This window comes from Apus apus, chromosome 12 (genome assembly GCF_020740795.1).
Source record: "Apus apus isolate bApuApu2 chromosome 12, bApuApu2.pri.cur, whole genome shotgun sequence".
Classification (NCBI taxonomy): Eukaryota; Metazoa; Chordata; class Aves; order Apodiformes; family Apodidae; genus Apus; species Apus apus.
This window is the reverse complement of record NC_067293.1, coordinates 5,359,861-5,374,877: the sequence shown is the minus strand read 5'-3', so window position 1 is coordinate 5,374,877 and position 15,017 is coordinate 5,359,861.

Sequence of the window (15,017 nt, the reverse complement as noted above, 5' to 3'; positions counted from 1 at the left end):
TGTAATTGCTTCCACAATACCTGGACGATTAGGTTTCCCTATTCGGGCTCTTTGGGTGATCAAAGCAGTCCATTTACTCCAAGTCACATCGGTGGCATGATGGACAGGAGAAAGGTTATTCTCGAACATGAATCTCAGCACCGGTAGTCTGGGCACCAGAAAGAGCTGTGCTTCAGTGCCAATCACTTCTGAAGCGGCTCTAACTCCTTCATATGCTGCAAGTATCTCCTTCTCAGTTGTTGTGTAGTTGGCCTCGGAACCTCTGTAGCTCCGGCTCCAGAATCCCAGGGGTCGACCTCGAGTTTCCCCTGGTGCTTTCTGCCAGAGGCTCCAGTTGGGACCATTGTGTCCGGCTGCAGTGTAGAGCACGTTCTTGATGTCTGGCCCTGTTCGAACCGGTCCAAGGGCCATTGCCTGTGCAATCTCCTTCTTGATCTGCTCAAAAGCTTTCTGTTGGTCAGGACCCCATTTGAAATCATTCTTCTTTCTGGTCACCTCATAGAGAGGTTTCACAATTTCACTGTAACATGGAATATGCATTCTCCAGAAACCAACAGTCCCTAAAAAGGTTTGAGTGTCCTTTTTAGTTGATGGTGGGGCCATAGCTGTTACTTTGTTAATCACATCCATTGGGATCTGGCGACGACCATCTTGCCACTTGATTCCCAGGAACTGGATCTCTCGCGAAGGTCCCTTGACCTTGCTTCTTTTTACAGCAAAACCAGCATCCAGAAGAATTTGAATTATCTTTTTACCTTTCTCAAAAACTTCTTCTGATGTGTCACCCCACACAATGATGTCATCAATATACTGCAGGTGTTCTGGAGCTCCATCCTTCTCCAGTGCAGCATGGATCAGTCCATGGCAAATGGTTGAGCTGTGTTTCCACCCCTGGGGCAGTCGATTCCAGGTGTACTGGACTCCCCTCCAGGTGAAAGCAAACTGTGGCCTGCACTCTGGTGCTATGGGAATAGAGAAGAATGCATGAGCAATGTCAATAGTGGCATACCACCTAGCTGCTTTTGACTCCAACTCATACTGAAGCTCTAGCATGTCCGGTACAGCAGCACTAAGTGGTGGTGTCACCTCATTCAGGCCACGATAGTCCACTGTCAGCCTCCACTCGCCATCAGGCTTTCGCACTGGCCAGATAGGACTGTTGAAGGGTGAATGAGTCCTGCTAATCACACCTTGGCTTTCCAGTTGCCGAATCAGCTTATGAATGGGGATCACAGAGTCTCTGTTGGTGCGATACTGTCGTCTATGCACTGTTGAAGTGGCAATTGGCACCTGTTGGTCTTCAACCTTCAGTAACCCTACTACAGAAGGGTCATCTGAAAGGCCAGACAAAGTACGCAGCTGTTCAGTGTCCTCAGTCTCTACAGCTGCTATACCAAAGGCCCACCGGTACCCTTTCGGGTCACGGAAGTATCCTTTCCTAAGATAGTCTATGCCAAGGATACACGGAGCACCTGGGCCAGTCACTATAGGGTGCGTTTGCCACTCCTTACCAGTGAGGCTCACACCGGCCTCCACAACAGTCAGTTGTTGAGAACCTCCTGTCACTCCAGAGATAGTGACAGGGTTTGTCCCTTTATGATTCGATGGCATTAGAGTGCACTGTGCACCAGTATCCACCAAAGCTTTATATCTTTGTGGTTCTGATGTGCCAGGCCACCGAATCCACACAGTCCAATAAACTCGGTTGTCCCTCTCCTCCTCCTGGCTGGAGGCAGGGCATCCCTAAGGTTGAGCACTAGAGCTCGATGAACCATCCTGGTTGTTGACTGGTGCGACCTTCCTCTTGGAAGAACCATCTCCTGGCTTTGTTCTGTTTAGAAGCTCTTGCACACGTAACTGGAGCATATCAGTGGGTTTCTTGTCCCAGACTCTCATGTCCTCTCTAAAATGATTTTTCAAGAGAGACCACAGGTGGCGTCGCAGTGAGTCCTGTCTTCCTTGCTGCTGTCTCGTAGCAGGACGTCTCTTCTTGATAGCTGCAACACGTGACCAGTTGTCTCTAGGAAGAGTCTGGAGTTTACTTCCATTTGGCATCTTATACTTCCTGTCAACCATTTTCTTAACGGCTGAGGTCTGGAAGTAAAGGGAATCAGAGAGGATGTCTCCATACTGTCGTGCTTTGACAGTTACTTCACGTACAGTTGGTCTTTCGTAACCTTCAAAACATCCCATGAAGGAGAATATATGGGCATGCGCTGCTGGTACAGCCTGAACAAACTTCCGGAACATTTGTGTGTCACACTCAACATCATCAGGATCTGTGATTCCATCGTTATTATAGATCACTTCTCGCACAGCAATCTCTCTCAAGTAGGTGATGGCTTTCTCGAGAGTGGGTGTTCTGCTTCGGCGCCATCCGATGTCACCCTTGTGGGGATATCTCTCTCTCACAGCTGAAAGAAGTCGGTCCCACAGGGTAGTAGTTCCTGTCTTACTACTAAGTGCTCTGTCAATACCAGCATCTCTGGCCAGGGATCCCAACTGCTTGGCTTCTCTCTCATCCACATTGTAGGTCTCAGCACCACTATCAAAGCATCGGAGCAGCCAAGGAAGGATTCCCTCACCATCAATGCGGGTGAAGTCCTTTCTCATGAGGCGCAGTTCTTTCATAGAGAAAGGGTGGGCAAGGTCATCGTCGTCATCTGATTGAGGAGGACCTGTTGTTCTTTTATTTGCTTGAGAGTGGCTTGGTTTTTTATCTGTCTGAGAGTGGCCTGGTTTTTTATCTGTCTGAGAGGTACCTGCTCCATCATCTGTATTGGGATCCTCTTCTTCCTCACCCTCACTTTCTGCTGCTTTTGTCTTTGCCTTGCTCCTAGTCACAGGGTTAACTAGCTTGGTTCGCGATGGATCAGGCTTTTTCTTTGTAGAAGCAGTTGTTTTTGTAGCAGCAGGAGTGGTGGTATTGGCAGCAGTGGTGTTGGCAGCAGCAGTGGCAGCAACATTGCCTGTGGGGGAATGGCAGTGAGCAGAACAACATCTGGCCCTACGCATCCACAATATATTATAAACATTCAGCAAAAACATCCCCACTGCAACCATGCTATTCACATCAAGAGCTGGGAGATTCAGCTTGAGAGAATATGGAGAGGTAAAATTGAACCAGCTATTGCTGTTACCAACATGGACCGTTCTATTCACTTTAGGAGTTGTACCAGTAGGACTAGCAGTGTAACTGTACACATACAGCGTCCCCATAGAGAACAGTATCATCATCCCTAGGATCACTAGGCTGGTAATGATACGGTTGATTATGGCTACAGTTCTGTCAATAAACCACAAAAGAATCACAAGAGCAGCTACAAAGAGCAGAATGCCCTCAGCTACATACCACATGTACAATTGCAGGTTTGGAAACAGATCCAGTAGATTCATTGCAGCAAGTGTCTGTTCAGTTTTCAATCCGTCAGGACACTCAGCAGAATTATTGCTCATTGCTCTCTGAGGGATTCCTCCCTTCAGAGATGGAATTTTGGACACTCCCAATTGATGAAAATGTGTAATCTGGGCTTAAAATCAAGCCCCACGTTGGGCGCCAATTAAATTGTTGTCACCGTTTGACTCAGGTCCGACAACAATGCTCTCGATCCCCTCCCCCCCCCACCCAGTCAGGGAAGGAGAGAGAGAAAAGGAGAGAGACTTGGATGGATTGAAAACTAAACTACACAGCTTTAATTAAAACACTAATGAATCACACAAGAAAATATATACAATTATATACAGATATATATTCAGATATGGGCAAAAGCCTCTCGCCTCCCCCCACCCCCAGCAACTCCCACAGCACTCCCCTGAACTGGCAAAAGTCCCGAGAAATCCCGGAGCCGCTGCTGGAGAAAGCGGAGAGTGATGAGGGTCAGGAGGGCTCGAGCCTAAGGGTCGGCGGTGACGGATGAGCAGAGTCCTCCCCGGACGCCGGCCATGGACGGAAGAGAGCGGCGAGAAGAAGGAGGAAGCTGTCTTCTAAGATCTCTGTCCTTCCTCTGAGCCTACGTAGATATATGGAATGGAATATCTTTGGCCAATTTTGCTGTCTGTCTAACTCAGCCTCCCACGGGGGGGTCAGAGATCTCCCCATAGTGTCTGAGCCGGCAGAGTGAAGATGTAACCTTGAAGCCTCAGTAGTTAGAAAAACATTCCACTGTCTTATCAGCCTAGCAGAACACACAGTTGCTAGTTACAAGAAAGCTTACTGAAGGAAAAAAAAATCAGTGAAAAGAAAAATTGGCTTAATCCTGGCTAAAACCAGGACACTAATAAATCTCTAATACCTTCAAACCCTTTAAGCTCCTGTGACTCTGAGGCAGATGCAGTTCCTCTGTCTTTAGCAGGCCTAGCTGGAATGTCTTCCATTAACTGACCGTTTCTCCCTTGATCCAACGTAAACTTTTGCCATCTGTGACGTCCCTTTGCAGGAAGATCTACAGTTCAGTTACCTGCTGATTGAAGAATCACAGATTGTTTCCAAACTGCTCCTGTTGGTTTTATTTGATGCCTTCAGGTGCCTGTAGTGGAAAGAGAGGTCAACAGTCAGTGCCCAACCACTCTCACTATGCTGCTTGTATTTATACATGCTGTGGACACCGGGGTAGATACCAGCTAGTGTAACAGAATAGATAATGGAATTCAGTGTTATAATGTAGTAATATAAAGCATTTTAATAGATTGATAGGTTCCTCCTCCAAGGTTGTCACAAAGCAAGAAATTTCAAAGTCTTAATTTTCAAAACTTCTGCATGAAAAAAATATTAAAATAACATAATTTCCTTTGAAACAAAACAAAACAAATTAAATCTGGGTTCTGCTAAGCAGCACTGTTGAGCAAGTACATTCTGTGGTGCTTTTCCTCTACTGTTTCTTTCCAGACACAAGCTCCATGCTGTCCCCTTTCCAGGTGACATTTGTTACCAGTGAGAGGATGTGACAGGCAGGTTAGAAGTTTCCTTTTTCACCTACTCAAGAAAGGAGAGCTCAGAAGCTTTCAAGCAGTGAAGTGATTTCTTGCCATTCTCTCTCTGCATGCTTAGCTGCGTGTTTCCTCCCCTGGTCTGCACCACCTCAGGGAACAGAGATACTTCCTTCAAGCTGTGGAGACCAGCTAACTCACTGAAGAAAACAATAATCAGAAGGCTTAAATTAGCTGTACAGAGGGCTGCATCTTCATTGGAAAGCACTTAGGTGTTGCATACTAGTTGAAACTGAAAACAGGGCAGTTCTGGATGCAGTGGTCAACAGAGAAACTGCAGAAGCAGCATTTCTTCTTCTCACTCTTATGTCCAGAAATCTTGCTTCTCTTCTCTTTTAATTTATGCACACCTTTGGCCTCTACCCATTTGAACCAGAAGAGTGCAGAAGCTTTCCTCTCAGATGTTAGTTGTTTGCTTTCTTTTTTTTTTTTTTCCCCTTTTTCCCTTTCCTCATGTGCCCCTTTCCCTTTTCTCCAAAGAGCTTTCTTGCATGGAAAATGGCAGCCACCTGCTTCTATTATGAGCCTGCTTGCAAATGCAAACAGCCACTTTACTCAACACAACTGCCTTTGGGCAGAAACAGGCCCAGCTGGGACTAAGGTCTACAAGTGGACAATTAGCAGCCAAGTAGTGGACTGAAGCTGGTTATTTTTATGCTGCCCTGAGGAGATAGGTCAGGCAAGGCAAAACATTAGGATAACCAGCAAACTGTAAGTAAGCATCTGAAGCTTCTGCAGGCCCTGAAGTGCCTGTGTACAACATTTCTGCATAGCACCTGGTAGCACAAAGATGTTTTTCTCCTCATAAGAAAGCTATTGGAAGAGAAGCATGAAGCACCCTTGGTGATTATTTTTTCATGTCTCAGTTTTAAAAGCCAGCTTTGTATTTTTGCTTTGCTCCCCATGTGATGATTTTCCAGTGCTGTCTGCCATCACCACTGGTCACTGCTGGTGCCAGAATGACATCTTGCACTTGTATGTGCATGAGGTGAGATGGTGACCCTCTGTGCTAAACCCGTCTTTCCAGAATGAGCTCAGAGACTGACAGGGCAGACTCTAAGTGACAGATCTGTCCAGTGCTGCTGCCAGAAGAGCTGAAGATGTGGCCACAGTTTTCATACACTTCTTTGCACATCAGCACCAGCAACTGGCATTGCTGTTTGGCAGAGCTGGGCTGCCCTGTGTAGTGAGGGTGTAGATCAGAGGTGGACAATCTGATGGAGAGCTGTGGATATGCCAGTATGAAACTGCAAAGCCTGCTGAAATAACTTCCCTCATCACAGACATCTGGCTGGACTTTGCCTCTTTCCAGTTTTGGGGTGTGTTTTATTGCAACAAATAGGACATTAGAGACACAACTGGAACCGGCTTGTCTGAATCCTCCACATACTGTTAGGACTGCTCTTTGACAAGCCACGAAGTGTCAACTTGGCAGCTGAGTTCCCAGAATAGATACATGTGATTTTTAAAAAAATCTGTTGTGATGTCAGAAAATTTCCCACTTTAGCTTTTCCCTCATTTATCAGCTATAATTTGCTTGTGGTAACAGAGCCATAAATAGAGGCAAGCATTTAATGCAGGCTAAGGCTCACAAAATCATTTGAAGTTAAAGATCATTAAGAGGGAGCCAGAATCTCCTAGATGGCTTTTATTGCCTTAACCTCATGGCACAATGAGAGGCATGAAAATGTGATGGAAATACAAAATACTTCATTGTAATGCAGGAAAGCTTTTCCAACATATTTTATATCTATTCTCATGAAAGATTTAAGGCACCAAGTAGCTCGATGTTTTTGCTTGGCCTGAAAAAGTCAAAGGCTGATAAGGGAGGACAGATAGAGGGACTTGCACTTTAGAAATGCTTAGATACATACCTAGATTGGTAGCCAGCTTAAAAAGACAAAGTTCAGTACATTTACTTATCTGTTACACTGTAATACTAGTTTTGCTAACTGTGGATTCAGTGCTCTTGCACTAAAACCAGTACAGAGCCTGTAATAAGGTCAAAGATGGAGCCTTCCTGTGCCCTGTGCAACTTCTGATCCTCCCTGGCAGGTTTTCAACTCTCTAAGAGGAACCCCTTTAGAGATAGGAGCCATTCACCCAAAATACTTTCTAATCCAGGCATGACAACACCAACAAGTCCTCCTGACTTGTCTCAGCAGCTCTCCAGTGCTGAGCAAGTTTAAAACTTGTTGTCAAGACCTTGATGGCTTAGCATATTCAGAACCCTTGGTCACTCCCTCTCATTAATCTATCCTAAATTAGTTTCCAGTTAATTTATAGGGTATTAATCTTCTAGGATTTGTTTGCTGCCTTGATTTTTTTAAGAGACTGAAACACCAAAAGAGCCACGGGTTTTAAAATAAGTATATGTAGTTCTTTTCACATGGAGATTCAGGGCTGAATATGTGAGAAGCCACCGATCCATGGAAACATAATTCTAACTGAAAGATAAAATTAGAGAGGGCAAAAAAAATCAAGGGAGAGCAAGAGGCTATGAGGTTGTATCATGCAATCTTCTGGGGTAGTTTTACACCTGATTTAAGACTTCAGTTTCCAAGACCTGCCACTAGATGGTAATAAAACTAAAATAATGAGTCTGACTTGGCATTAACATCTCTGCCAACTGCAGCCGCAGGGGTTCCCCAACACTATACCACAGGCCTTCAAAGTCTGTAAGCTCAGAAGAAAGCCACTTACCCCTTTGGAGTCCAGCAGATTGACATTACCTCCTAACCACAACAACTGGCAGCAGCTTGGTTCTTCAGCTGTGCTAGAAAAGCCCAGTGCACAGAGGTACCTGCTGGGGGGGGAGCAGCTGCCACAGACACAGGACAGAGCTAGCTCACCTTAGAGCTCCCTGTAGGGCCTGGGCACATGCCATGGAGGAGCTTCCAACAAGTCTTTAGTCCACATTCATGCTTCACATGCTGCTCCCAACTGAGCTGGGCTTCCTGACCTGCAGCTCAGAGAGGAAAACAAGATTTTACTGGACATGTCACAAAAATGACAGCAAGGGACTGCTAGGTTTAGTGTCACATTAGCTGTGGCTCACATATCCCACCCCTCCACTGTGTTTCAGGTAAAAGGGGAGATATGTCACCTCTGCTTTCTGCTCACAACATCCCAGTTTCTCTCAGATGGCACAATCTACTGAGAAGTACGCAGTAAACCAGTGAATAACTGTAGCCTTCAGCCTGCCTGGAGCAGATAATATACCAGACATTGAAGCAGGTCTGATTGGCCCCTTTTTCAGGGTGGCATAATTTTTGGGTCCAAGATCACCTGAGATAGTCTGGACCAGAGGCAGACTTTCAGCAGAAAGGCTCACTGCTAAGCTCAGGGATGCCTATGGACAGCACTGTGTTCTAACAAAATGGTCCCTACCTAAGCACAGCTTCTTGAAACACTAGGCACTCATGAAAATTTACTGGATTTTGGGTACAAAAGCTTCCTCAAAACCAGTAGAAGCCCAAAGTGAGTTCAGAGCTCTTCCTTCATCTTCTAGTCAGCAATAAAACCAGTGCTTTAGTAGAAACACCCAAGTGGACACACCTGTTTTGTCACCTTCCTACCAAGACAATTTCTTATCAGGCATATTACCCTGTGGTTACCTGAACCGGTTTGGTCTCCTGTGGTCAGTTTTGGTGATGGGAATGTGTGGTTCATGGTTCTTCAGCTATTCCCTGTAGCTTATCCCTGGGATTTTTCCTTCTTTCCTTTTGGCCTGACTTGAGCAAAACCACCAGGCTGAGGGCTTTAGCTTTCAAATTCTGATCTTTCCTGCACACACTAGGAGAGAGCACACTTGGTCTGTGTTGTACAGGGTGGTCACACAGCTTCAGGAGCCCAGCTTCTCTGAAGACGCAAGAGGACATGCATAAGGAACAGGAGAGTTGCTCTTGCCAAACAGGGTCATTCGTTACACTTCTTGTAGTGAAGCAAACACAGGGTACCACGATTCTGGCCAGAGAGGGCTCCCAGGAGGAGACACTTGCCTTTTTTCTTTAGGAAGGTCTCCACAGAGCATCAAATGACACAGGTCTCCAGGCAGGGGCTCCACCTACTGCTGTTTCCACAGGGATTAGCATCTCCCTCTAGCAAGGCTTGAGTAGTCTGGAAGGAAAATCTTAAGTAGAACACTTAAAACACTGAAATAAATGGGACTGCTGGAAGCACTGCCCTTCTCAGAAGGTGTCAGGAGCTAAATTATTCCAGAAGCACTGAACCATACGCTGTCAGGAGCCATCCTGTGCTGGCAAAGAGAAGATGGACAAAGCAGCCTGATAGACCCCTTCTTTCCATCCTAGCATCTATAATTTCTCTGTTAATGACTTGTAATTGTGTCCTGCATGTCAGGACAGATTGTGACTCCTTTCTTGATAAAATGTTGGGGCCAGTAAGGTCTTTCAATTAACTGCACAGGCCAATGTCTCCCCCAGCACAAAAATCCTCCTGTCTCAAATTGACTGGGTCATCTTTCTGTACCTCTGCAAGGGCCCAAGGGGGAAGGGAGCGGAGCAGAAAGAAACATTCATTCTTCTCATTTAAAAATGTAAACCACATTCAGGACTGCATGTAATAGTGTTGTAAATCTTATTTCCATAAAGTACCTCCAGGGCCAATTCACGAGACATTAATATATTCCAACTTCTCCCAGTTGTTAACTCATCTGCAGAATTTTTAATAAAAGATTTTGTGTGCATTTTCAAGAGGCAAATAGTATCAACAAGGGCTACTTTGCTCAGAGTAGAGATTTCCATGGCCTGGAACAAAGGCCAACTTAGAGGCTACCAAGCCCCTGCCTGCCAGGTTTCACTCCCTGGCTCCAACCAGGGTCACCTCACTCTCCTTTCCATGATGTCCTGTGGTGATGAGGTTTGGCTAAGGGACAGTCAGTGATGTATTTCCAGGTCACTTCCTTCAAGTGCAATCTGATTTATTCCTAGTCAGTTCATGGGCATTTTCCAGTGGCAAAACCTTTAATTATTCCTTTAAATCTCATTTCAAATTCCAAGCATTGCCTCCCCTCTCCCTCCTTCTAGTCTCCTGGAATTATAATCTGATTTGTGGATAAACACACTGTTTTCTTTTATCCCACCTGTCTGAAAGCTCTTCTTTCCAGGAGAGACTTCGTTTCATCTCCGTGTCATGTTGAGGAGGTGACAAGCTCTCAAAGGGCATGGGGTCTGTTGTCTGAGGGACCAGGGGACATATTGTCCCCAACTGAGGAGTGCCACAGCACATCCAGAGTGATGGGACACACCTCTTTAAAATGCTGCATATACAAACCTCCCTTGGCAAGACAGCAAGTGACTCCAAGCTGCAGCAGCAGGGTGACCAGGCATTGGTGTGCTGCTTACGATGTCTGTTCAAAGTTCTCCTCCACTAACATCCCCCCCTACCCCAACCCACAGCCCCACCTGCATCTGCTCACTCATCCCATGGGCTTCACCAAGTCCTTGTCTCTTTACACTCCTTGCAAAGCAGCCTCCCAGGATGTTGGGCTTGCCTCCCTGTTCAGCCTGTGCATTTTCCTTCAGGTGAGCCTGGGATAGCAGAGGCTGGAGGCTTCAGGCAACCAGCCAGGCAGCAGGTCTGCCCTCAGCCCCTTCTTACTCAAGCTCCTTTTCTGCAAAGACAGATTTGGGAGGATTGTGTTGTCTAACTCCTCCCCCTCAATAAGCTTGCTGCTGAATCCTGCTTTAAGTGTATTCCACATTCAAGGAACACCACTGTGGCTGCAGAAGCCCCTCTCTCGCTCTGCTTAATTGCACAGAACAATGTTAAAACCAGCCTCAACCTGCAGGAGCTCAGTTGTCAAAGGAAAGGGGTAGAGGCTTTCCAAAAGCAGTTTCCTCTCCACTGTGAAAGCCAGAAAAATTAAAATCCAGGAGCCACCTGCATTCATAAAATAGGGAGAAAGGTGGGCATCTCCCCAAGATGAGGACAGGCAGTTTGCAGCAGCAGCACTCCCTCACAGCAGCATTCCCACCTGACAACTCAATTTTAGTTTGAGTTACTTAAGCATTAAAAAAAAAAAAGAAGCAGCAACTAATTTAAACAATTAAAAAAAAAAAAAGTCACTTCACCCTAAAGTGCCCAGGTGTTCAGATCTGTTGTTTTCCCAGGGAAGTGTTTCAACTTTTCCTTTCTATTTCTCAGCTGAAGATAATGAGCCTCAGTTCCTTGAGATGCCTCTTCAGAAAATCACTGGTGTTATTAAATCTGGGAAGTTTTTTCTTTCTTTTAAAACAAGAATGTGGATAATAGAAAGCCAAATAGGTGGGGACCACATTAGATTTAGAAAGAGCCTTAGTAAGAGACATGTCTTAGTTTTTACTGGAAGAGAAAAGGTGTAGAAGTTTGGGAAGGTTAGGTGTAGAAGATTTGCAGAGAACGGGGACCTGGCTCTAATCCTGCACTGAGCACACAACCCAGGGGAGGTCTAACCTCACCAGTAAGTCAGTCCAGTGTGTGTGAGGACAAAGCAAAAATAAAAACCCAATAGAGCAAATCAGAGTGAAAAATGCTGATTGCTGCTCCATTTTGGCTAAGTACAGTTCATGCTCCAAATCTTTTGTCTGTTGACATCTACAAAACTCACCTCCCCAAGCTCAGCACTGGCATCCCCTTGGGACTGCACCTTTGTTTCTTGCTCTGTCTGCAACTCTCTTCTCAGAAGAACTCGCACTGCTTCTCTCCTGACTTCTCTTTACCTGTGCTTCTTCCTTTCTTGGAGCCTTCCTTCAGAGATGACAGTCCAATACTGTAGCTATTCCAGACATGCCACTCGCCAGAGAAAGGGGAACGTTTTCCTCTCGTTAGCAGTCTCTCTCCTACTAATCCACTGCCCACCATGCTGCAGGCCCCACTCTTCCTTTCTGTTGCATCTCAGCTTAATCAGCATTCCAGGGATACCTCATTAAAGGCAGAACATCTTATTAAAGGCAGAAAAATTTAAGAGCACCCTATCTAGCACCCTGACTGTATCACAGCTAAAATGGGATCTAAAAAAGTGACACAGCCAGCAATTTCTTTTTTTTTTTTTTAAATCAACTCTGATTCCTTTTTTCACCTTTCTTTTGCATCCATTCTTAAAAGATTATGGGTTTGTCATAGTATTTCTGTAGGTCTCCCACTGCCCCACACAGCCTTTTAACATGAGAAAACAGGCTCTCCATATAATTGCCAGACAACCTGATTCACACTCTGAATTTGTTTTCTGCATTTCACCTTGGGAAGTACCATTCACATCACTGCTCTTACCTCTGTACTTCTTTTGAATAGTAAAAAAGGCAACACGAAGGGCTATTAAATCTATGTGATACCAGCAGTTATTATCATGTTTTCCACTGCATGGAGTGTCTCTATGTCCCTTCTCTCAGGCCCCACTGAAGAATCAACCCTCCCCCCTTCCTGTGAGCAGCTTAATTGGGTCATCTTGGATATCCTATTTGTTTTCCTAGTGTTATGTAGTTTGCAATGATTTTGCTATTATTTTCAGCAGCACAGGAAAGAAAATTGGGAAATAACTTTTTTCTTTTTTAATTGTGACAATCATTAACTGTCACCAGACCAACCGACAATCAAACTGCCACCAGCAGAGATCAGTCTGAAGGAGGGAACATCACAAGCTCCCATAGTCAGACCTCAAGCCAGGCTCAGCCTGAGCTAGTACTCGGTGAACACAGCAAAAGCCAGACAGCCCTGCCCCTTCTGGCCCCACACATCCATGGAAATCCAGTTTTTCTCTGTGAAAAGAGGCATTATGGGCCCATAAGGTTGCAGCATGTTCTGGCACCTCTGGAAGGGTGCAGGAACACAGGGTGCAGACCAGCTCTGAGCCTGACCTTCCCCTGCAGAGTTCAAAATCTGCCTGTTCAAATCCTGTACCCAGGCACTCAGCAAGCTGTCTGCCTACTGCCCATCACCTGATGGTACTGCCCTGCATCCTCCCAGTTACATATCCCTGAGCACTGGGAGAAAAATGCAAACCACTACCAGTGTTCTGAGGTCCAGACCAAAGACACAGCCAAAGTAAACATTTCCATTCCCTATGCATAGGCCTTACTTTACCTTTTCTTATCTGTTTTTTCTCGCTCATTCTTCCTCTTCCTCACAACCTACCCAGCAGGTCAGGCAAATCTTTAGCAGCAGCTCCACATCTTCAGACCCTCATCTTCACAGTGAACCCTCCTGCTCCACCAAGCCCCTAGCCAACAATGCAGCACAACACACCCCAATGCTTACCTGAAAACTACTCTCCAAACTCCCCCACCAGCCCAACCCTCCTCCTAAAGCAGCCCTCACCTGCTGGGCTTTGCTTCTTTTAGCTCTAACCCTGTAATCCTCTGTCAGGCAAGGCTGAGGTAACAGGGTGATAAGCAGCCCTGCTGGATATGAACACCAGTTCTGAGATGAGGCACTCCAGAAGCACAGGGGGTGCACAATCAAATAGCACCTCTTTTTCCTCTCCAAATTTAAGATTTCAGGAAGTCAGAGAGAAGTACAACCCCTGTTTAGAAAGCCTTGTTCATGTAGCAGCACGACAAGGCTTGGTGCTTCCCTACAAAGTACCTGCAAGTATCACAAAACAAAGCTCCTACTGCTGCTTGCTCCCAGGATTAAAATCTTTTGGGCACAGGGATATAGTTCTCCTAGCAACAAAGATCCTTCTTCTTACAGTTCCTAATTCATGAGATGTCACAGCTATCTGTCTGCCATCTCCTGTCAGTAAGAAGCAATCCCCCCTCCATTTCAGTCCAGCCAATCTGGCCATTCCATGGCTCAGAACAGCACACACAGCCATTTCACCAAGCCTTCCCCTTACTGAGTTGTTCCTGGAGTGTTTTATGGGAAGGGGGAGGACATGCTTCACCCACATGTCTGCGTGGCTTTCCCCACCTGGGGCACTGTCAGCATCCTTGCTCTTCCCTTAATACTGCATCTTTTTTGTAGCACTTAACCTCTCTTGGGAAAAAGATCAGCGTACATGATGATCAGGCAGTTTGATAAGTGAAAAAACACACATATTACACCAGGAGGGGAAATGAGATTTTTTTTTTATTTTATTTTTGGGCCTCTTCATGCACTAACAGGCATTAGTTGCCTGAATGAGTCTCATCTGGGACACCCACCCATCACCCATGGGTCTAAGAGCTATTCTGAAGCTCTGGCACAGTTTCTACCTTGGTCTTTAACTACTCCTAACTGAACTGCTGCACAGGCAATGTCTTCCCTTGCCTGATGGTGACCACAGGCTCACCAGAGCTTCTTACTGTCACCAGGCTACCTGGTTCAATGTGGTGAAGTTGCACCCTGGCTGGTGAGGGTACTGCTGGCACCCTGGTCACTCCCTGCCCCCAGCGTCTTTTTCCTTTCCTTGGCTTTCCTCTCCTGCTAGATTTCATGGGTAGACAAGATGGGAAAGGGAGGATGGAAGGAGAAAATCCTGTGCCTGTGCTCAGATTGTGACTGGATAAACAGCAAAGGCTGAGCCAGGTTGTGCTGGTTGTTTGAGCAGGCAAATCCAGAAATTAGAGAAAGAAGTGACCTGGTGGATGGGGAATACAACAAACCGCACTTTCTACAGTCTCGTGTACAGCCCTTTTACTGACCTCAAAAAGATGGTGAGGATAAAACCACACAGCTCATGTGCTTGACTGTGAGCGTGTGGAAAGCTGCAGGGTGCAGCTCAGCTCTGGTGAAAGCCTCTGGCAAACTCCTGCTGCTTTCAATAGCACTCATGAAGAAATCCAGAAACACCAGGCACGCTGTTGATGTAACTTGATGGATTTGTCAAACGCATTTTTGCAATTTTACCACGTTTTGATGTGGTGCAGAATCACAAGCTTTTTCTGTATTTGATACAGCTTAAGTGCCTTGAATTGCTTAAAATGGAAAAATGGCCTTTTGGGTGCTGAAGCCATTCCACAGCACCTTGAGGTAGGGAGTTTGGAGGCAGCATGTGCCAAGATTAGGAAAAGAGCGGTTTGCCATGGTGGGGCTGTTTTACAGCCTTGACT